The sequence below is a fragment of the Cnephaeus nilssonii genome, assembly GCF_951640355.1.
Source record: "Cnephaeus nilssonii genome assembly, chromosome: 2".
NCBI classification, from domain to species: domain Eukaryota; kingdom Metazoa; phylum Chordata; class Mammalia; order Chiroptera; family Vespertilionidae; genus Cnephaeus; species Cnephaeus nilssonii.
Genome location: NC_137073.1, coordinates 30,897,903 through 30,921,701, shown reverse-complemented (window position 1 = coordinate 30,921,701; position 23,799 = coordinate 30,897,903). Strand labels below are relative to the sequence as shown.

The 23,799-nt window shown below is 41.9% G+C and overlaps 1 protein-coding gene across 5 annotated transcripts in view; it reads left to right on the top strand.

Moving 5' to 3' along the window:
* The window catches only part of AUTS2 (activator of transcription and developmental regulator AUTS2), a 1,102,591-nt gene that overhangs the window by 175,630 nt on the left and 903,162 nt on the right, over window positions 1-23,799 (top strand). The window lies entirely within an intron of this gene.

The window sequence follows — 23,799 nt, the reverse complement described above, 5'->3', positions numbered from 1 at the left end:
TGCCTCTCATTAGATTAGACCCACAGGAGAACCTTCTCAGGACCTAGGGCTAAATAGTGGAGGGGCCAGTTGAATCTTGAAAAGCCTGAGCACAAATGTTCACCTGGTGTTATCCTTCCTGTGCTCAGATAAGGGTTGCAAGTGATGTGTCAGTCTCTCACAAAATATAATGGAATTACTCCAAATATCTTTCCTGTAAACCTCTCCTCTGCCATTGGAGTGGCATCATTGGAAAAGTATATGAAGCAATAATCTGCTGTAACCTCTAGTATATATATTTGAGGGACAATTAAAGCCTCGATCAGGAAGTGAGTTGCCTGTGGGTCATAGTGTGAAATAGTTGTGTGTGTGTGTGTGTTGGCGATAGGTTGTAAGGGATAGAGGGAGAGAGAATCCATAGACCCATATATACTCCACTGATTGCATTAGTTGGCCTGGGTAGGTTATAGTCATATTCCTTCCATGTGGGCCCTTTCATACTGAGGCCTCAGGCATGCAACACTATCAAGGATCAAAATAAGGGTAATTTGCCATTTTTCTTTCCTCAGTACAGAAATGATAGGGGCCAGGAAGGGATGATCATTCCATTGTATGTGTAGCCTGCCCAATCTTTTTGTCCTGGTTTTGTGGACGTGATCATTCGCTGACTCTAGCATTCTTTCCAAGACCTTAGCCAGTAAGCTGTTAGTGAGGTCTATGTTTTAGATCATTGGGGGGCTCAAGAGACCATGTTGCCTTGAATAGGAAGGCGGGGAGCTGGGGGAGTATGGGTACAGAGGAAGAAATCGGAGGATGAGGTGAATGAGGTGGCTGGAAAAAATAGGTTCCCCTAAGGAGGGGCTTAGGTTTTAGACAGTCTCCAAAGGAGGACAAGAAAGTGTGTCCTGATGGGATTACTCCAGATAAAGGGCCGACTTTCTGTGTGCACTGGGCTGTGGGCTGTCCAAACCATGAAACATGTGAGGCAGAGTCTGGGCACACATGTTCACTTACGATCCTTTCCCCATCCTGTGTAGTGAAGCAGTACATGAAGAAAAACTTAACAAACATCCCAAGTCTCTTGACACATAGATCAAAACATATTGATGGTATCTTGCAACTCTGATAATTTCATTGAACTGTATGAAGCTTAAAATTGATACATATTAGTAGGCATTCCCCTGATTAACATTAAGTGCTGCTGTCAGTCTGACATAGCTGGATAAAGCAATATTGAATAATCTATTAAATATGTCACACTTGAACAAGGAGCGTAAATCATATTATTTCAGCTGTAATTATGTGGGAGATAAAATCACAAATAGACGGTTTAGCGAATATTTCTAAGTGCGTACACAGTATCACTGGAATTTCTTTGCTTGCTCCATTGTGAGAAAGAAGTTGACTGCCTTCCAAGTATTGACTGCTGTCCAGGAAGTGGAGGTTGAGGGGTGACTTATGTAATGTTCATAGAGTGGGCTTCATTTATAAATTCAATGAGATTAGCTGCAATCTTCTCGAAGTTAATGGCAATGGAAATGCACCCTTCTACAATTAGCTGGAAATAGCTGGCTCTCCAACTTGGAGACCTAATTGTTCCGCAGGTTATGATATGTTTGCCTTTATATCTGCTATCCCTCTATTCCGTTCCTGGCTGCTGTCTTTATTGCCTGAGATTAATGATGCAGACCAGAGATTGTGGGTGAACAGGGTGGTGCGCACTGCTCAATCCTTTGTGCTCCTCTTTCCCAAGCCACAGAGTAAAGTCGATTATTGAGAATAAATGAGGGACATAAACCAAGACAAATATAAAGACATTATTATAAGAGGATCCAAATAAACTGCACTGTAGCTAAGAAATGGAGATACTTTTAGTTATTTCTTCACAGGGATGTTATAAAGGGTAAAACATAAGTTGATCTTTCAGGACAGCGCTATCACATAGCAAGTATTTCAGTACTTATGGGTTGCTTTCATCATTATAAGGAAATCAGTTGGTGTTTGCAGTGGATGTTCAGTGTTATACAAAAGTGAAATTCAAGAGCATAAACAGACTGGAATAGTTGAGTCTCCTTCCAAATGGTTGGTTTAGTGAAACAGGTTAGGAAGTGTTAGTTACCATTTGGGGCTGTTAACAAGCAGTATATACTGGCTATACTCTTTTATTGAGAGGCTCTGATGTCAATTGTGGTTTTTTTTTTGGTTGGTTTTTTAGATACTAGTTTGATCTATTTCAGGTGATTCTGTTACTGTAGCCAAGCATCTTTTGCACTGTTATATTATAAGGGAAGACCTTAGAGCTTTGTATGGGTGTTGTAATCATTCAGCCAAGTCCTGTGATGTACTAGGTATATGTGTGTGAATATTTTTGTATGAAAGGTTTCCTTAAACTTTTCTACACATGTGATGCTATCATCAGCCGTGAGTTCGAGGGATTTCCAGGAAGGCAGGTGGAGGGGCCCAGTGGGTGCATTCCTTCTGGCTGTCTGAGACATGTTTTGAAGTATCAACCTCTTGGTTCCAACATCATTGGAGCCAGTAGTTCTGTCTTGAGATAACTCCACTATTGAACCTGAACTGTGTGGCATGTAGCGGTTAGGTTGAGCTTCATGGAATTAGAGGCAGTTGTCCTGCTTCCCTAGATCAAGCTTTGAGGAATGCTACATATAGGACTATTGTGAATTTCAGAGAGGGTACGCTTTATAAAGCAAGGATTTCTAGAGACCTGCAAGAGAACAACAGATGGCTGACATTTCCCCCTCCAGGCCAATTGCTTGTCTTTGATTACTTTGCATAATAACTTTCTAACAATTTCATTTTCTTTCTTTTTTTATTGAGCTCAGTTGCACAAAGAAGGACTTATGGCACAATTTAAAGTTAGAGGACAAATGTAAAACCAGTCTGTTCAAGAATATCAATAAGTTGTACACATAAGGCAGGAATAGGTTGCTACTTGAAGGAGCTAATGGCCAATTGGTTTTAAAGTAGATCACAAAAGGAACTGTTGCTTCACCTGCTGAACCCTCAGTCCTAGGAGATGTGTGTTCTGAGTTAGAGAACAGTTGGGGAGGGCTCAGAACCTGTGATCACAGTGCACTCATGGCTCCTGGACATTATTGTACACTCCCCTACCATCTGAAATCTACTGAAGCACCCAGAGATCTTTGTACATGGGCTTTTATTTAATAACCCTGAGAGGCCTGGTGCATGGATTCGTGCACCGGTGGGGTCCCTCGGCCTGGCCTGTGCCCTCTTGCAATCCGGGACCCCTCAGGGGATGTCGGAGAGCTGGTTTCGGCCCGATCCCCACAGGCCAGGCCGAGGGACCCCACCAGTGCACGAACCCATGCACTGGGCCTCTAGTATGCATATAACATCTTTGGTTAATCTCTTCCCACCATCCCCCTTCCCTCTGAGATTCCTCAGTCTGTTCCATGTTTCCATGCCTGTGCGTTGAGCGTCTGCTCCCCTAGTGGTCATTGCGCGTCATAGCTACCGGCCGGTTGGCTGGTCGGCCGGTTGGCGGTCACTTAGGCTTTTATATATATAGATTTGCTTTTCTCTTCTATGATTTGTTTTCAAAAGTAATTTTTCCTGTATTGTTAACAGCTACCTGAAAATGGTAATGTGAGAATGTGGATTTGGGGTTCCAAAGGGAAAAGTGCTTGGCTTTGAGGTACACAGTCAGAATTATGCATTGAGTGCTGCTAGTTCCCAGGCATTGTGCTGAGCACTGGGGATAGGGAAGTGAATAAGCACCGTTTCTGCTTTCAGGGAGTTCACAGTGTCATGTGGACAATCTTACTTGAGCAGATGGTCTTTGTGCAGCAGTAGGAGGGGCACAAGGTGTGGTGGAAGCATAGCACCTGGGCAGGGGGTGAAGGTGTCCAAGAGGACTCTTCAGTCTGGATGGGTTTGGAGTAGAGGACAGTGGAGAGTTTGCAAAATAGACAAGAAGACAGATCACCAGGGCAGAGGGACAGTGTGTCTTGGGGGGAATAGAAACTGGGAGTCCAATACAGAGGTTGGGATTTTTGGTTTCCGTTCTACTGCATACCTGTCTGGCACACGACCTAATTTTTTATTGAAAAGAAAAAAAGAGAATTGGGGGTCCCCATGTCCCCCTCCCTTTTGTTTAGCATAGGAAGCTGGACTGCATCCAAATTTGTGATCTTGTTCACAACTGAGGATCAGTGAGGCTTACAGAGTCTGAGGTGTACACAACTTGTTAAGTCACATCCAGGTTCAACTCAGACATTCATGTTATTCCTGTGCTGTTTCAGCTGCTCTAGGTCCCAGTTGTTGCTCTGTGGTTTCTCTGCTGTTGGATTCATTCCTTTTCTTATTCATTCCATAAATGTTTACTGAGTTGGTTATAAACAACTGTACAGTCTGACAGAGGTTTATGAGGGTCTTCCTGCCAGGAAACTTATAGTCTTAAGGTGGGAATTAACTTTGAAAATATCGGCTGAAATTAGATTATGAAAAGCCAGACTAACAGGTTAGGACTTAATGATTTATACCACCCAATCCAGAGAGGGTGCCAGTGAGCCTATGAATTTATATCCCAAGGCAAATCCTTTTTGATTCCTGTGTTCCTTCACTTTATTACTGTAGAATAATGCTTTAATGTGTTTGAATAAATTTTAAAAACACACACATAAAAGTAGGCTTTATACAGCCTTGCATTGTGAGAGAGAGTAGAGTATGTGAGGTTGTGGGCTTTGAGAGCCCAACAGCCTGATTTTGAATCCTAGCTCATTATATGAGCTGTGTGTCCTCGGGCAATTTACTTAAACTCATTGTATCTTCCCTTATATGGAAAATGGTGATTAAAGTAATACCCACCTAAAAGTTGTTATAAGGATTAAATGAGCTAATAGAAATAAAATATTTAGTAAGATGCCTGGTACATAGCAAGCTTTAGTAGGTATTAGCTATAATTGGGGTCTTGCTTGATTGAACTCTTCAGTTGGTCTGGTTTTTCTGTGATGCCCTAGTTCTATGTTCTAAGAGTGTGAGATTCTGGAATCTATTGGTTCATCAGAAACATCCAGAGAGCATTTTAATAAAAGACTTTCAGTTCTGCTAATATGGTATAGCCTATTCCTCTCAGGTCTTCCTCTGTACACTGAAGACCTTGGGCATGACACAATAAAGAAGCACAGGAACCCTCTGAGAGGTAGAAAGAGGACAGGCTGCCTATGACTTGGGGACTTGAAGAACAACATTGCATGAGTCCCCTGGGTTTGCGTATTGACTCCCATATATTTTGGACAGGGTGCTGCAAAAACCTCCAACCCAGAATCACCAAGAGGCACTGACCAAACCTTTAAGAAAAGCCTCTTTCCCCTGGCCAAACATCAGGGAAAAACCAAACCCAACACCCCTTGCTGTTTCAACTGGACCAAGCTGAAAGTTGATCTCCCATCCTCCCCCTTGGAATCAGGCAGAACACTTCAGTTCCCCTGTGAGGTAGTGTCAGAAGAGCTGAGCAGGGTGCTGACCTTCCATTTCCTTCTGAGCAGAACTAGGCAATGCTCCTGGGCAGTGTCAGCAGGGTCCACCTTTAAGATGAAGTTCCCATCCCCATCCTAGCAACAAAGCATTACGAGTCAGACCTCTGCTTCTCCCTCCCTGGTGGCAGTGGGGCTTAGGTGAATCTGATTTCATACCCTCACTTAGAGGTAATGAGGCAGTGCCCCATTTTCCCCTGGGAAGGTGCCACCTGGCCAGGCAGGGAGCTGAACCTCCACCCCACCACCTGCATCAGGCTCAGTGACTCGGTGCTCTACTTTGCCCAGGGTAGTGTTGGCAGGCTCAGCAGGAGGCAGAAGCTACATACCCACCCAGGACTGTTGAATAAAGATGTCCAGGATTCAATAAAAAATCCCAAGAACCCAAAAAGTCACAACATGAATGAAAACAGCCAATAATGGATACTAACACTGAGATGAATCAGATGTTATAAATTCTGATAAGAATTTTAAAGCAGCCATCATAAAAATGCTTCAACAAGCAATTAATGTCATTATTTTTGAAAGAAATGATAAAAAGGGAAATATCAACAAAAATCCATGGGTCCAACTTTTTGGGGTGATGGAAATATTATGTATCTTGATCAGGCATCCTCAAACTACGGCCCACGGGCCACATGCGGGTGTTTTTGCCGTTTTGGTTTTTTACTTCAAAATAAGATATGTGCAGTGTGCATAGGAATTTGTTCATAGTTTTTTTTAAGCTATAGTCCGGCCCTCCAACGGTCTGAGGGATAGTGAACTGGCCCCCTGTTTAAAAAGTTTGAGGACCCCTGATCTTGATTGTCATGTACACATTTGTTAGATTCATCAAACTGAATACTTACAGAGAGAGTACATTTTATTCTAAGTAAGTTATACTTTAGTGAAGTTGATTTATAATGGTTCATAGGGCCAGTCTTCATCCTTGGAGATTCTACTCAGTGGGTCTAAGATGAAGTCCAAGGATTTTTATTTTTTTAAATGAATGCCCCTGGTGATTTTGATGTAGCTGGTGGCTCTTGGGAACTGATCTCTCCAGAGTAATATAGGCTAGTTGTGAATTCTTCAGAATATAAATCTGTTAGCAATCCGTGCAAATAGAAACTTGTTCTGATAAATTATGAATTACTAGATAAGTACTTGCAGAATAAACAGAATACATAATTAGAAACCATTAGGCATATTATCTCCACATGGAAATAATTTTTTGTATGTTTTTGTTGGGTAATGATGTAAAGAATGTTACATGGCATCCTTGAAGCTGTACATTGTGATGCTACATTATGAAAACACTGCACTGCGGTGTGTTTTTGCTTTTCCCCCCACTCTGCCACACCTTTCTCTCCATTCCTTCTCAGGACATTATCTTCTTGTTGGCTAATGACAGAGTGGATTCCACATCTGCTTGTGGGAGCTGCTGCTGCCTTTATAGTCATGGTTTTCACCGCCCTGGGGGTGGTGCTTTCTGTCAACATCCTGCTCTCAACTGAGGCTAGGAATGATTTCTAATCCAGTCATCGCAGCTTTTAGGCCTCTCACATTGGCCTCACTTTAACCTAATGGCTATCATATTGACTTCTAGGTTGGGGTTTTAACCCTTCCAAGGAGACTCATGGGTTCTCCCCCACTGATGGCCACTTCCAAAGCAGGGCCTGCGTGAGTCAGGCCTCCTTACATTTCTTACTCTCCCGCTTGACATTAGCCTAGATGTGGAGCAAAGGGGCTAAGGCTGCAAGTGAGGGGGTGGGGAAGTTGTCTTTGGGGATACTTTTATCCCAGGTCACAACTTTCAGAGCAACTGGGTTATTTGTCCTGGAGCAGAACTAGTTAAATCTGCATTGGAGGTTGGCAGTCTGTGCCTCTTACCTGGGACAGGTCAGCTGCTCATGCTCTGGCTGCAGGAGGAAAGTCATTTAAAAAATCAGGTACTATATTTAAACTGGGTGTTAGGAAGTTATTTTTGATAACTTTTCTGTTTTGACACTGCACCTTTGGAAATACCCAGGATCTGGTTTATTTGCTTTTAAATAATTAGATGGCCGAGATTGGCCCTTGGTAGGACAACCTGCCTCTCTGAGTTCACTGTGGGATTTTCCTGGTCTAGCCAGAGCTGGATCTGGTCCTTGGGTCATTCTCAGGGTCTTCAACCTTCCTAAGTTCTCAGTGCTTACTTAGCTAGCTGCTCTTCATTTCTAGTGTGTGTTTTTGTATGTCATCAGATAGATGCCTAATGTCAGAGAAGTCAGACCCAGTTATAGCTTCCAATCCTGTTAATCTTTTGGTAAGGGAAGTATTTATGTGTGTGTGTGTGTGTGGGGGGGTGTTTACATTAGGAGTCTTTAGTCTGCATTAGGGGGCATAACACTTGAAAATGTGTATTTGATAGTCGTCTCCAAATATTTATGTGGATTGTGGTTTCCAAGAGGGATTTCTTTCTTTCTTAGTGTAGAACCAGGGCCAGTAATAGGAAGGAGTAGAGATACATACTATGGCACCATTACAGGAAGATCATCCTGACAAGGCTTTCTAAAATGTGAATAGTAAGTCTCATGTCACTGAAGGTATTCCGGGAAGGTCTTGGGTATGGTAGAGAAAGCGTGCATATCAGGGAACGTCTAAGAGTATTTTCAAATTGCATGTCTGATGTTCTTTAAAAAGATATACAAGCCATGAATGCAGCTGTGGAATGATTACTGGCTAAAGGTCTAACTTGCTTGGTCAGTAAACCTGGGAGTTAGTAGGTAGGAGTCTGTTTCCTTGGGCATTTTCCCCTGGAGACTCACTGTGAGAGGGCCAGGCTGTATTTGTGTCTCCTCCTGACTATCCGCTGAATTGTCCTTCCCCATGGCTGCTTGTTATTGTCTGGTGTAGTGTGCGCAGCCTTTTCCAGCATCTCTGTTGTATGACCTACAGAAGAAAACAGCCAGATAACTAACTGGCCATGAACCCTTCCTAGGACTGAGGCAAGCAGCTTCTTCAGGAGTGGCTCCCCCATTCCTAGTCATGATGAAGCTTCTTTCTCTGAGGCCAAAAATAAACCAGGGAAGTGGTTGAGTAAGCATTATAACCTCTCCCCCTCACCCCCATGCCTTCTGTGGTTAAAACAACCCCGCATGTTTGGAATAACAAAGGCACATACTCTAAGGGGAACTTTAGAGGTGCATGTCTTACTTTAGCTTGCTGCGTTTCTAGATGACTCCAGCAGTGTGGCCATGAGTGATGAGGTGCGGCTGCAGCGTTGTGAACATTTTAATAAGTGGAGGATCTTCCACCCCATGCCATTTTCTAATTGGTCACTCAGGGGTTTCTAATCCGAAATACTTACATTTTCTGGTTGTGTTTTGGTGTGTGTATGTGGTGCTAACAGGCATCTATTGGAATAGTAGTGTTTATTTCAAATTGTATTACATGTCTTGCTAAAAGACTTCTGTACACTTTATGGTTCAGTGAAAATACTTTGGTTTGATTGAAGATGTTGCTCCCAGGTCCTAATAGAAGCAACTAACATTTCTTGAGCAATTCCTATGAACATTTCCCTTTTATTTAGACCTTAATATAACATTTTCCTGGGGAAGCTGAGTTTAAGAATAAAGCCCTATAGGCACTACTTTAAGGCCTTTGAGGTTTGATGCCTAAGACATATCTGTATCCTTAATGATTCCCAGCAGGGTGCTTTGCAATCAATAGGTGATCAATAAGTGTTGAATTTTGTTGAATATAAATTGCTTTCAAATGATTTTTGTTTCTTTCTCTTAAAAAGTAGACTTTGGAGAAAACCTTATATTTCATAATAATTGCTCCAAAGCCTCTTCTTGTAACACTTGAAAAGGATTTTGGATGATATGGGGAGAGCTGACCAGTGTGGGTGGGAAGCCATGCACATTCATCAGGTTCCTGGGGACAGATTCATGCCAGTCATTTTGGTCCAGGGCTCTTCCCTTTCTCCATGGAGGATGTGGGTTGTGTTCCATAGGCTCAATGAATGACAAGCCGGTAAGTATTAAGGAAGCACCTCTTGTGTAAGGCACAGTGTTGGCTACAGAGATAAGTGGAAACGAATAAAAACTAGTTGCTGTCATTGAGAATCTTATTATGTAGTTGAAAGTGCAAGATGTAAATGCATTAAAACTTAAATTTACAGTAGAGTAATTCTTTAGGGTCTTTGGTGTAGTAGTTCTCAAATATTAGAGTGCCTGAGATCACTTGGAGGGCTTGTTAAAATACCGGGTCAGAGGACCCCACCCCCAGCTTTTCTGATTCATTAGGCCTAGGGTTAGGTCCTGGGTCCCAAGAGTTTGCATGTCTAACAAGTTCCCAGATGATGCTAATGCTGCTGGTCCGGAGAACTACCTTGGCTTTGCATTAGAACCACCAGGGGAGTTTAAAACATCCATGCCAGGTTCCTTACTCTAGACCAGTTAAATCAGAATTACTTGTTTCCTTGGGCAGTTTCCCCTGGATACTCACTGTGAGATGGCCAGGCTGTATTTGTGTCTCCTCCTGACTATCTGCTGAATTGTCCTTCCCCACACCGCTGCTTTGTTCTCATCAGGAGTAGTGTGCACAGCCTTTTCCAGCATCTCTGTTGTATGACCTACGGAAGAAAACATGTGGGTGGGAGTCATGTGCAGTCATGTTTGGGACTCTGTTCTAACACATGTTGGGGGCGTAGAACTTTAGGATTCAGAGACAGGTGATGTTACCTTGGGCTGTAGGGGTGTGGACAGACCATAGGGATTATTTAGCTTGATCTTAAAGAATAATAAGTGAAGAGAAAAGGACAGTTTGTATTTTTATAAAGGTGATGCTGTGAACAAGTAAAACCTTTTCTAGTTGTTTCTTGGAACAGGCTCTGGGGAATAGAATGGATTCCAACACTCAACAAGGGGGCTCTGAATACAACTGAGAGGCTTGCCACCACCATCACTAACTCTAGTGTTCACTGACCATCTTCTCTCCTTCCTGATTTAGACAGAAAATCTGTACTTAGCCAAACAAGCTTATATGTGTGTGTATTTGGAATGGGGTATGGCCGGGGAATGTGGGATAGTGATAGGCTAAACTTTGAAAAATTTTATCTCTTTAAGTCTCTGTTTTTTTTCATGTATAAAATAAAGTAGTACATACAGTTGTCAGTATTCAATGTATGTTGAATACTAGTAAAGTTTTTAGGAACATCATTGTGAGTCGCCTCTACCCCCCCCACCCCCCACCCAACCCAAACTTAGCAGTGGGACTGACACATAGTGTCTACTCAATAAACCCATGCTTGTTGAATGAATCAGAAAGATAGTCTTTTTTTTTACCAAGAGTGCAGCATGCGTTAGAAAGGACAGGGAGAACTTGTTCCTGAGAAGTTTTACAAAAAATGCCACTGCCTTGTATTTCCCAATTTGTGCAGGAAATCTTTCATACTTAAAGTAAAGAAATGTAAGTGCAACAAATAAACCTCGAAGTAAATTTTTAAAAAATAAATGTTTTTATTGACTTAGAGAGGAAAGGAAAGGAGAGATAGAAACATCAATGATGAGGGAGAATCATTGATCAGCTGCCTCCTGCACACCTCCTACTGGGGATTGAGCCCGCAACCCAGCATGTGTCCTTGACTGGAATCGAACCCGGGACCCTTCAGTCCACAGGCTGACGCTCTATCCATTGAGCAAACCGGCTAGGACTAGAAGTAAATTTTTAAAATGTTTTTAATGATTTTAGAGGGAGGGGAAGAGAAGGGAGAAGAGAGAAGAGAGAGACACACACACACACAGAGACAAATACACACACAGAGAAACATCTATCTGCTGCCTCCTGCATGCCCATTGTTTTAATGGGTGCTTGTCACAGCTACCTATGATCTAAAAGAGTCTTAACTTTTCAGTTTCAATTGATATTTAGCCACATCAAATTTTAGATGTTATTGCTAAATTTTATTTTTAATTTTATTAAGTTTAATTAAATATGAAGTAACTTGCACTATAAGAGTAACAAGCCCATGTTTAATTTCTTGAAACTACTAGAGCCTTTGTTACAATAAATTTCATAGTGCTCAGAAGTTATAAAATTAACACTGGAGATTTGGTGCTTGTTAAAATTTTGACCACTTTTATTAAAGCCCATTGGAGCGATGTACAGTGAAATGGCTGTCCTGTGTTGGCGATAGCGCTATTCTCCATCCACAGGTCCTGGGAAGCATGTTTCAACTCTGGTCTAAGGGAATAGTCTGGAATTTTTTGCCTAGGGCCGAGGAGGAGGGGAGCTGGGTATAGAAACCTGATCAGACCATTTGATGCTAATTTCACAGGTGGCTGGTCACTGTGTGCCTGGCTGTTGTTATTTATAGAGCTGTAAGTGGATGTAGCTGTACACAAGAGCCTGAAAGGAAGATTTGCATCAGGATGTCTGGTAAAAGCATGAAAGTAGATTCGCAGGACAAATGGTCATCTGTGAGTGTCAATGATGAAGTTAAATGAGATCATTAGTGGTTGTCAAGATTTCCACCCTCACCTCATTGCTTTTCCTGAATACTTTTGAAAACAATTAACAAATCAGACTGCAACAACCATGGATAGCCTCTCCTTTACTTTTAATTGGGGTTGATAGGATTTTAATCAGGATGACTCAGATACTGATTTCAATTGCATTTAAAGGGCTATACACAAAGCTATAATTAATTAGAATTATATTTCTATAGTTCAAAAGACTTGTTCATTTTCCCTTATTCTGTTTCCTATTCCCCATCTTATAAACTGGGAAATTGAGGTCTAGCAGGGTTATATAACCAGGTTAATTTCATAGTTATGGTGAAGCTGAGACTGGAACCTGGATCTCTACTCCTCCCAATTTAGCTATTTGTATTTCCGTTATATTAGTCCTGTTATTAAAGTGCACATTGCTTTCTTTAAATTCAAGACTTTGTCTTCATAGTTCAGATTAAGGTTATTCTTTGTTACGGTATTTTCTCAGAATTACTTTCAGAGTTGAAAGATGGTTCTATTATTTTTATTTCTTAAAATGAAAAATGGTATTAAAACAAATTCTTTCTTTAGAGAATATATCTGCCTAATGCTACCAGCTTTAAGAATAATGACAGCACCTCTTTGGAGAGAGAGGGGACCTATATGGGTACTGCACTAGCCAGGAGTACAAGCAGCAACAACAGCAGGCTTGGTTAGCTGTTACGCATGAGCCGGATGCACCCACAGATAACACCTGAAGGCAGCAGGTACTGTGAATCACAGCTTGGCCTTGGCATCAGCCCTGGAGACTAGCTTTCCTAAGGAGAACACTCTTCTTCTGCCCCACCCTCAGTGGCCTTTTGGCAGAGGACTAGAATGATTATTTGTTTAAAGTTTTGCTAAGTAATTATACTGCACAGAATTGACAGGCATCTCTGTTAGAGTATTTCCAGTCTCTTAGAGGTGCTTTACCGTATTACTTGTAATCTAACCTTAGAGTAGACTGTAGTGGCTGATGTGTGTTTGTTTTTCTCTACTTCCCTCCTACTTGTTTCAAAGGCCACACACCAAGCTCAGGAGAGGGAGCTGCCTGTGGCCTGAAAATTGGCTGCCTTACTCCGGAACAAGTGCCTTTGGATCAGCCATTCTCAGGTTCCCAAACCCTGGCATGAAGGTCTGCACTCCATGTTGGACACTGAACATGGGCTTTCTAGCAGGAAGACTTGTTAATTCCCCACCTGTAATGGAAGGCAGGGAGATTAACTCAGTGTTTCTAACCTGCAGGAGCTTTTTAAAAATACCAGCTCCTGGATGCTATCTCTGAGGGTCCAGTACAAGAGATCTGAAATGGCAGCCAGGTTTTAGAAGCCTGCATTGTATTAATTCATCGGTAGGGTCTCTTCCAATCCTAGTGGTGTTTCGTGGTCCCTACCTGAGGAAGATGTTTTCAGGCCATAGGGAATGTATTTGTTAGCTACATTCAGTTCTCAGTTATTTGCCTTGTAAATATTTTCAATCCCAGAGGCCTTTACTCCAGTGGGTTCACAGGATATGTTCCCAGGCTCCTTGGTTAGTATGCACCCAGGGACTGAAAGATAATTTTCCTCTTGATTTTACAAAAAGCTAATCAGGAAGGGAAATCTGCCATTTAAAAAAGAAGAAGAAGGAGGAGGAGGAGGAGGAGGGGGAGGAAGGGGAAAAGAGAAAGAAGGAGGAGGAGGGGGAGAAGGAAATTCACACCTTATGTTGCAACTAAGTATAAGTAACTCTTGGAGAACATTCTCTGTTGGTAAGGGGCATGGTGTTATGTTGCCTCATCTCTGGACAGTTGGTAAGGGTCCGCTATATTTTAGCTTTCATTCTTGGTGCCTTACAAGAGTAATTTCCTTTTTTAAAAGGCTTTCTTGAATTAATAAAAATTATTTACGTGAGCTAAGTATGTTAGCTTAGTAATAAGATTCCAGTTGTATGGGTTTGCTGTGTATCAGAATGTACTCAAGGTTGTCTGCCTTTCCGTGGACCTTACTTCCTACCTATATTCAAATATACTGTCCACGTAATAACCTGTTCTCTCCATGTGCTCAGCTCTGCCACGTGTGCTAGGTAATCCCTTTGACCCTCTTAAGAGGGTGCCACTCATCTTTTTTGCTTCACTTATCCCACTTGACATTGTTGAACCTGCTGTTACTTGACGCACTGCTGCTCCGGTGGCTCTGTCCTTTGCCTCATTGAGAATCTGTTTGAGATACATGTCATCCTTGGGAGATTAGAACATTTACTTTAGAGAGAGGAATGATTTTACACTGGGACTGTTGGAAGTCAGTTCAGGAGAGATGAGACCCATGGTGATAATTAGGATGAGTTTCCACTCTGGTCCTTGTAATTACATGGTTTGTATTGAGCTGGACACTGGCCATTTAAGTAGATGCTTATTCTAGTTAAGAGGTGGTTCCCAGCTGGGCAGATTTCTCATTGGGATTCAGTTTTCTTGGCCACAGCTGCTGTTGTGCTCGCACTGATTTTTGCAGCATCTTTCCATCTCTTGAGTCTTTTCCAACCAGGGGAGATAGCAGAATGCTTTGATCTTTCCTTTTTTTTTTTCTCCATTTGGATATTCCATGGCTATTAGGGAAGGACTTCCTGTGAAATAAGGGCAAAGGAAGGTAGCATGCCTGTGGCATAAAAATGCTGTTAGCAAGCTCGAGGCATAGCAGAGATATTGGTCCTGAGAGTAACATTTACTGCTTTTCTGATTTTGGACCTTCTTACCCCCCACCCCCCCTCGCTTTGCATGTTTCCAAGGTCTAGGATTAACCTGAATTTAAGAATGGACTGTTTTTGATCATTTGAATAGGTATCACCATTCAGCAGGGAATACATGTGCACACTGAGATGTCTCTTAAAGTCAATTTCTGGTATATAAGTCATTTGAAATGATTTCTTTAGTCAGTAATGCCTTTCTACTTCAAATTCCCCATCTGGATTTATGCATTCATCCCCTTCACCAGGCGATTTGCTTTTATTATGCTGCTATGACAGCCCCTTCCCACCTTTAAGTACTACCCCCAGACACTTGAGCATGCTTTCCAGTGTGAATAAGTAGATGTTGAACTACCCAAAAATGACATCAAGTGCCAGCCGCACAAAGATTGGAAACAAAAGAGAGCCTGGATTCCAGTACAATTTCTCTGCCTGCTTGGTCAAGCTATAGCAGAAATGATTATGCGGCTCTTTAACATGAGTTTTGGAGAGAATCAGTTAGATGGATGAAAGAAGTCCCAGTGGGAAATCAGTACTCAGTTGCCAGTTGGGAAAAATCTAAAAATCTGGCCTGATCTTTCCTCTGACAACGTGGAGTCTGCAGCCAGAGGAGAGCCTCTTTCTCAAGGCCCCGCTGTTTTCTTGAAGAGGAGAAGGGTACAGGTGAAACTGTCTCAGTTATGCGGGAGTAGGTTAGTTCAGAGGGTTTTACTTTGCCTTGCCCCTTTTGCCTTTTCCTATTTGGGGGTTAGCTGCTGTTTTTCCATTGGGGTGTGACGGGCTTCCAACTTCAGATAGGCTCTGCAGGGAGACACGTTTTGATTTTACATATCTGTCGAGTTAAGGGGAAACGAGTAGCTGGTTGACCCAGCACAATGCCAAGGGGAGCTGGGGAGTTGTCACTTGTCAGTGTAGAGGAAGGAACAGGTACTGGGAGGCAATGCATGACCTGCAGCTGATGCCCTCAGGGAATAGCAGCTTGTCTCTCTGTGGTTCTCTTATAACCGTGGAGGAGGGAGAGGCAGAAGGCCCAATGCCTTGTTGGGCTTGAACGCTTAATTCATTAATTCATTAATTCCACATATGTCTCTTATGTTCCTACTGTATGCTAGGCACTGTCCTCGGTGCTGGGGTTATAGTGGTAAACAAATAAACAAACATAAAAGTTACTTGCCCTCCTGATACTTAAATTCTTGTGAGGGGGATGGTGGTGATAAATAGTAAAACAGAAAATAATACAGGAAAGAAAATGGAATTGGAAGCTATTTTAGTAAGTGTGGTCATGGAAGGCCTCCTTAAAAGTGAGCGTAAAATAAATAAATAAATGAGCATTAAAAAAATTGGCTTTTTATTATGTAAAATATTTTAAACTTTAAAAAGTTTAACTTCAGTTGTTAAACTTAGTATGGATTTTTTCTCTCTAAGGTCTTGAGAGTTTTTCAAGGTCCTGTCTTCCCTTTTTATCTCTAGACTTGCAGCCTTTGTTAGCTGGATTAGAGGTCAGCATTGCAGGTGCTTTTAGTGTAGATTGTGTTAATAAGATCGTCTTATGTTTTAAGGGTGTGCTCTTTATAAAATTGTTCTATGTCATTGAGAGGCTCTCTCCCCAAATTGGTGTTCAGCAGGGTTTGTTGTTTCATTTCAAAAGGTGTTAAGTAACTTTTGGGAATCTGAAGTATTCAAGTCCCCTCCACAAAACTAAAATGAATGATAAGGAATCTGTTTTTCAGAGCAGAGTGCCAGCAGCCATAGGTGTAACTCAGTGGCTGTCTGACAGCCTAACCCAGTGCAGTGGCTCTGATAAACAGGAGTTATACTTTTGGTCACCTCCTCTGAAAGGACAGTATTGTATGAACAGAGAACCCACACTTGTTATAGCTCTACTGTGTGCTGGGCTCTTTGCAATTGGATCACATATAAATATATTTATTTCACAAGATATTCTATCACAGTGGTTTTTTAAGACAGCATTTCTTAACCTATTAATGAGTGACAGCCAGCATCTTTTAAAAAAGTGAAATCAAATGGGTGGTATCAGAATATATCACACTTACAAAGAATGCGTAATTTTTCAAAATCTTGTTTCAGATGTGTATGTGTAGAGGTGTGTGTGCACCAGATCCTGACAATACACAATGTATTTTTATTGTGTTGTACTTTAAAGAGCTTGACAAACATAAGCCTGTCAGATGATATTTGGTAACATTTTACAGATGAGGAAACTGAGACAGATGAGGAAATTAAAGACACTGCCTATAATCATAGTAAAATTTTAATTCAGGTCTTTCTGGCTTTCCATATTTTTTTGCAGGGCATGGTAATTAAGTTTGTCATACATAGGACTTTCCATCTCTGATGATTTTCCAAGATTTTGGAGTTCACAGAGATACTGACCTGCCATGAGTTTTTTAAAAAAATACATTTTTGTTGATTTCAGAGGGAAGGGAGAGGAAGAGAAAGAAACATCAATGATGAGAGGTAATCATTGATTGGCTGCCTCCCACATGCCCGCTACTGGGATTGAGCCTGCAACTTGGGCATGTGCCCTGACTAGGAATTGAGCTGTGACTTCCCAGTTCATAGGTTGATGTTCAACCACTGAGCCACAATAGCCAGATCCTAAATATTGTTTTAAAATCATATTATCAGACCCAACATTTGACTCTTTTCCCAGAATGTCTCTAATGATCTACTTCCAGAGAAGGGGAAAGAAAGGTGAGTCTAGTTACTTGTCTTTATTAACAAAGAAGGAAAATCTAGAAGCTCTTTTTCTCTCACAGAAAGACAACCTAGTTTTATCCAAGAGGAGAAGCTAACTGGAATAGGCTTTCTATAGCAGCGGTCGCCAACCGGTGGCCCACCAACTACTGGTGGTTCGTGAGGTGAAAAAGTTGGCGACCGCTGCTCTAAAGCATTTAAGAAAACTCTGACTTGGTGAGAACACTATTGGTGTGGTGAGTAGTTAGACATAGTAAGAGGAATCTGCCACCTTGTGTACTAGTCAGACATACTTTTGAATAAACTTCACCAACATTGATTATATTAAGGACTGCTTTAACATTTGGCACCAGTCTTACCCACTTCCCCAGCCCCCTGGAACAGAGGTGGAACTTTCACCACTGGTTTAGGCAGCTCTTTTAGCATCCATGGACAGACTTCTCAGAGAGGGGCTATTTTCACTGGCATTCCTTCCCTCTTGCCTGTGATCATTCTTGAATGAATTCCTGATTGGTTCAGCTAGACGTGTTCTTTTTTACAGAGAAGAAATTGCTCTTGCTAAAGACACTACAGTGATAACCTGCTACCTGCTTCCTTATCTTCCTCTCTCTACTACTTTGCTACCCCACTGCACCCTAGTCCCCAATAAAAAGTGACCTTTTGGCCCAGAGCCCTATCTTGAGTTGCAGAGCTGTCTGTGGCTGACTCCAGGATTGTTAATGACTTCCTTCTCTATCTCTGAATAATTGCTTGAAAAGACAGCTGTAGAGAGACATTGCCCCCAGCTTGCAGGCCTATGAATTCCAGCCATATGGAAGAGGGTGTGAAGGAAGAAGGTGGACATTACTTTGCCAAGCAGGTTGGGGAAAACAAAAATAGAGATGGTAGGGGACGGGCAGCACCACCATGTTGGAGATTAGGCTTGGAATGTGATTTCTGGGCAGACTTCAGTCTAAGGAAACGTCATGTATTAAATTCCCAATCAGGGAAACAAACTAAGACATGATTATTGTGTTCCCAGAGTCTTTACAGTAGAGTTCCTGCAGTATTGTCTAAATATAATTTGGCCTATGGGATACTTGGTTTTGTGCACCTCTTCAACAACAGAACCATCCAAGGAAAGTGGGAAGTCTGAAGAACCAAGAAGGAAGACTCCTAAGAGATTCCTTACAAATTAGCCGTCATGGGCTTGACCAAGAATCTTAACTCTGCTTTTATCTGTTCCCAGTGGCCTGCTTCAGGTTTCAAAAAAGATACTTCTATACCATGTTCCTTAAAAAAAAAGGGGGGGGGGAATAATTAATCAAAACTTGCAGAGAGAGGAGAATCAAATACAGGTGGGGAACAAATATTCAAATTAGCTGTTCAGTTCAGCTCTAATACTCCTACTACTCAAGGTTATAAAGAAAACAGGATAGGGTACTTGATTTATTTTCCAGGACAGGAAACATACCAGTTTTCTAAGGATTTGCAAACTCTTTCCTAAAACTGAATTATAAAAGGAGTTTATGCAAGTCTTTAGAAAAGGAGCATTAATCAAATAAATGTATAATGCCACCAACAAAGGTTATCAAGCAGAAGCAGAACTCTTCCTGTGGGCAACTTTTTGGTGTCTAGCATTAAGGCCACTTTTACAAAGTGCAGTTAAGCATTTCAAGTTTGCCTGTGATGCAGCTTTTTACTTGAAAAATAAGAATAAGTGGGTAATTTCCATTAAAGCAGTGGTTTTCAAATTTTGATGCATATCAGAATTTGAGGCTCTTAAAAAGTATCTATGCCCAGACTCCATCCCAGATCAATGAAAGCAGAATCTTTCATTGTCCCCCCCAGTCATTAATATTTTGTAACACTGATTTCAACTGTTAGTCAAGTTTGAGAACCAGTGTATTAGATTATCTTTATTCATTGTTAAATGCCTCAGTAAGATTTCTCAAAGGGGTAGTTAAGTCATAGAGTGCAGTATGGTGATTCCTGAGGGGAGGAGGGGTAGAGGGAGGTGTAGAGGAGGGTACGGGGGTGGGGGTGGTAAGTGGTGATAGAGACTTGACTTGGGATGGTGAACACATGATACAGTGTACAGGTGATGTGTTGTGGAATTGTGCATCTGAAACCTATATAATTTTGTTAACTAGTGTCACCCCAATAAATTCAATAAAAAGGGGGGAAAGTCCTATAATGTGATTATTTGATAAAATTGGTTAAAAGATGTCCATGTAGTTTCTATTAACATTCCCTTAGGAACATTGAAACTTATATTTATGCTGGGATCCTGGGCCATTACACCTTTCCTGGCCTGTAAGAGTGTTTGAACCAGAATCAAAGTACTTATTGAGAATCATCTTAGGATTAGCCTTAGCTAATTGTGACTGTTGGACTATCTAAGACCTTAGGTAAAGGTAGGGTGGGGTGTAATGTTTTCATAGCTATAGGAAGTGTATGTAAGGATGCATTAAAATTACTCTTGGAGCTCAGAATTCTTTCTGATCCTGGGTAGGCTGTTCTCTTGGGACAATGTCAACTATCTCTCTAGTGAGATAAGGAGATGTTTATGCATTCTCTAGTTCCTTTTGAAGTTCAGAACAGCTAGATTTAATATATGAACTCTTTGACCCTTACAGAGTTGATATGATAGGGGATGAGTATTTGTTTAAAAAATTTAATTTTATTTTTTTTTTGAACTTGGAAGAACTGAATATATCTCTAAGGGGTTGACCCTTCAGAGAATCATTGTTTTTATGTAATCTGGATTTTATCAACGTTCATATTATGACTCTGAATATACTTCTAATTTGTGGGATAATGGAAAGTGTGTGTGTATGTATGTGTGTGTGGGTGGGGTGGGAGGGAGAGATTAAGAAAGAGAGAGAATATGAGTAAGAATTATCTTGGACTGAACCATAGTGAAAGCATATACTAGGAACCATATAGTAATAGTTTTCTTATTAAGAACCACTTCTTACTTTCTTGGCCTTGGGAAAGCCATATCCTCTGCCCTGCTCCTCAGTTTTTTCACAGGAAAAATTATACCTGCCTCTTAGGATTGTTTTGGAGATTGCATGAGATTGTTAATAAAGCACTTAGAAGAGTACCTAGCACATAGTACTATTTAAGTGTTTATTGAAGAAGAATATCAACTTGTCAGACTAAGAATCTATAATAATAAAAGTGTAATATGCTAATTAGACCAGATGTCCTTCTGGATGTCCTTCCGGACGACTTTCCGGACGAAGCTGGGGCTGCGAGGGAAGCCCGGGTCCCAGGTCCCGGGTGCCTGCTGGTGGCTGGAGGGAAGCCCAGGTCCTGGGTACCAGAGGGAAGCCCAGGTGCTGGGTACCAGAGGGAAGCTGTGCCCGGCAGCTGGGGGAAGGAAGGCCTACTCTTGCACAAATTTCGTGCATTGGACCTCTAGTCTATATATATAAAAGCCTAAGTGACCGTCGCAACTGAAACGACCGAACGGACGACCGAACAGGCTGCGTGGGGTGACCAGGCCAGCAGGGGGGTTAGTGAGGGGCGACCAAATGACTGAGCAGCAGGCTGCGTGGGGTGACCAGGCCCGCAGGGGGGGCAGTAAGGGGCGACCAGGCCGGTGGGGGGGCAGTTAGGGGTGACGGTGGTGGGGGGGAGGCAGTTGTGGGTGACCAGGCCAGCAGGAGGGGCAGTTAGGGGCGATCATGCAGGCAAGCAGGTGAGCAGTTAGGAGCCAGTGGTCCCGGATTGTGAGAGGGATGTCTAATTGCTGATCCCCAAGATCTCTCCCGAGGGGTCCTGGATTGGAGAGGGTGCAATCTGGGCTGAGGGGACTTCCCCCCCCCCGCCCCCATGCATGTATTTCGTGCACCAGGCCTCTAATATTTTATAAAGGCCATTAATGGAGATGCTTTAGCATCCCTAAATTACCTTTCCTTTTCTTTGCTTAGGAAGTTCATCTTTTTAACCTAAATTCATCATGCTGCGTTGCTTACTAGTAGTTCCACAGGGATTGCTTGTACTTTGAGACCCAACTGGGTTCCATCCTCATTTAGCAGAAATGTAGTTATTCCCACTCTGGCTTTTATTCTTGTACTCTTAACTCTCCAGTTGACTTCCTGACTCCACTAATCTGAACCCACCCCAGTTTTTCCATGCGGTTGAGCAGAAATATGCTGGGGCTGATTATGATGGGAGAATGACCTCATAGTTTTTTATGCCATCTTCCAATTTATATAACTCAGCCCTAAGCATGCTTTTTAAAAATAATGGTCCTAAATTACTGACATGCTGTCATCTGTTCATACTCCTAAATCTTTCTGTGCTCCCTAGACTGAATGGGATCAGCTGGAGCAAGATGCTTTTGTGCAGTCCTGTATTTACTGCTCTTGGCGAGTGACCTCCAGTAGAGCTATGTGTTCCTTCCGAGAAACATGGGTGGTGATTATAGCGACAATGCTGCTATTGTGTCCAGAGGTTTGGGGCTGTAATTTCATAATGAAATTGAAAAACATGAGATTAAAAACCCGAATATAGCACAGTAATTATATTTAAGTATCACAAATCATCTCCCTGTATTTAGTTAGGTGTTTGAGATATGGCTTCTCTTTGTGGAGTGCAGTCACGTCGTTTCATACATCTGCAAAAGGGAAGGCTTCTAATTTATGGTTAAAATGTGGGAATTGCTTTCTCTTAATGGGAAGGTGACGAGAATGGTATTGAATTTGAAGGAGCTGGTTTGCTTCACTGACTAGTGTCAAGAAAAGGAGGTTGTGGAACAGCTGCCAAGGTAAAGAAATGTTTTGATCTTTTCACGGTTTAATTCCCAGATACTTAGACATGACTGCAGGCTTTCTCATTAGAAATTAATGGACACAAGGAGGCCTGGGAAATCCTCCAGGCATTCAACAAGCAGTGCAGTTGCAGGGGCATGAATCTTTACCTTACTTAAGGCCAGGTCTCTGGTATAGGTAACTTACCTCCAGTTTGTTTCCCATTGGTAACACTGGCTGTGCCTGGTTCATTCACTTTCTGAGAACTTGAATGTACCTGCTAGTTTGGCTGAGTCTTGGTGAGGTGGGAGGGTGAGGAAGGTATAGGTGGTGGTGCAGCTGACAGTCGTTGCTGGGGAGTGAGAACTGGGGAGTCAGGCTCAGGACCATACCTTAATATGAAGTTGGAGAGGAAGGTCGTTTAAGGCTAATGATATCTGTATCTACTTGATTTCTAGGAAACATTATGTATAAAATGGTCATAGTAGGAAGTTGTGAAAGGAATGATTTTTATTGTCTCTCATTTACTGATTTTCTGCTATGCGCTAAAGACTTTTTGTTACCATTTTTAAACTTTACAGTAGACACTGTTATAGAGGCGTACTGTCCCTATCCCACCTCCCATCCCCAAATAATTTCTGGTCATACAGATGCTACAGATAATCTCTTCTTCCTCAAAGCTTTCTTCTCAGACTCTCTGTGAATCTAGAAAGCTAAGTATCTGAACTTCTTTGAGCCACTGTTTGTTGATAGAACTGTAGTCCACTATCACTAGCATTGGAATCACCTGGGGAGCTTGCTGATTCCTACATTTTCAGGCTTCATCCACATGACCTACCAAGAAATATTCTGGTTCAATAGATTTATGTGGTCTAGAAATCTGCATGTTGGACAACCATCCCAGGGATTCTTATGTACAAAAATTTATGAGATTTACTGCCTTAGATCCCTGTCTCCCAGAGCAGGGCAGTTCCAGTGGATGTTATATTGAAATTTGCTCTGTGGAATAATGGACCTATTGGCCAGTGCCTTGCTTAAGAGCCCCTTGTCATCAATATTTTGGGTGAAAATGCCTGCTTTGATTGATTCCATTTCCTTTGGATGTAAGGAAGGATGGACTTTTTTGAAGCTATAGATAGCAGAGAGGAGGAAGAAGGTCCGAATCTAGTGTTTTCACTCAAGACCTTCAAGGGAAGAGGTGGCCTACCTCCAGCAGGAAATTTTAAGTAGGATCTGTGGTCATTTCTATTTCCATTGGAAACTTACTGAAAATTTTAGCACTATTCATGTTTTTGGCATAGTCTATAAAAATAGCAGTTTAATGAAATTCATCAAACATTTATTGAGTAACTGCTGAGGCTCAAGTGTTTTATCAAGGGGACAACGAAGAGAAGTAAAACACAGTTTCCAGCCTTCATCCGAGAAGTTGTGTTCTAATGATATAGACAGAACTGTGGCAACCTTAGCTGTAACCTGCCACATGATTAAGTCTCCCAAAAAGTGAAGTCAAACAAAGCGTTATAGGAATGTCAGGGTGAAAATGGTTCATTCTGGTTAGACAATAGGCTTATTTGGGGAAATGAATGGTTCAGAGCAGCGGTCGCCAACCCGTGGTCCCAGGACCACTGG